Here is a 586-nt window from a genome sequence, read left to right on the forward strand (position 1 = left end):
CTTTAATACCGCAAAACAGCCAATATCAAGTGGCTGTAAAAGATGTGATGAATGTGCTGGCATACAGATTGGGATAATATCATTTTGACTGCAAATTTCATCAAATTTTGGTGTCAAATGACTACCATGGCCGTCAAGGATCAAAAGCCAATATTTCCCTTTTGTACGAGTGATTGTTGATGGAATAAAGAGCTTTTGGAGCCACTGAAGCCTGATTTCATCTGAAGTCCATCCATTTGGGCTAACTTCAAAGAGCCAATCACCTGGGATGTTGTCAAACCAACCTTCAATAAAGACCTTGCCTTTGAAATGATGCATGGAGGCAAGGCCCACCCTGATGCACTTATTGCCTCAATTACAGAGACCCATTCACAATTTCCAGGTTGTAAAAGGGATCGTCGACCATAGTATTCAGACCTTGTAATCACTTTCACAGTTGCAGTTAATCCCATTGCAAAGCCAGTCTCATCAAAGTTGTAGATATCTGTCACAACCTAGCTTCTCTTCATATCGTAACCTAAGGTTCTAGTTAGTTAAGTCTCAGTTGGGGCACTCACCTGAGTGTCCTTCGTCGTCGTCGTTATAT

This window comes from Aspergillus glaucus (genome assembly GCF_001890805.1).
Source record: "Aspergillus glaucus CBS 516.65 unplaced genomic scaffold ASPGLscaffold_4, whole genome shotgun sequence".
Classification (NCBI taxonomy): domain Eukaryota; kingdom Fungi; phylum Ascomycota; class Eurotiomycetes; order Eurotiales; family Aspergillaceae; genus Aspergillus; species Aspergillus glaucus.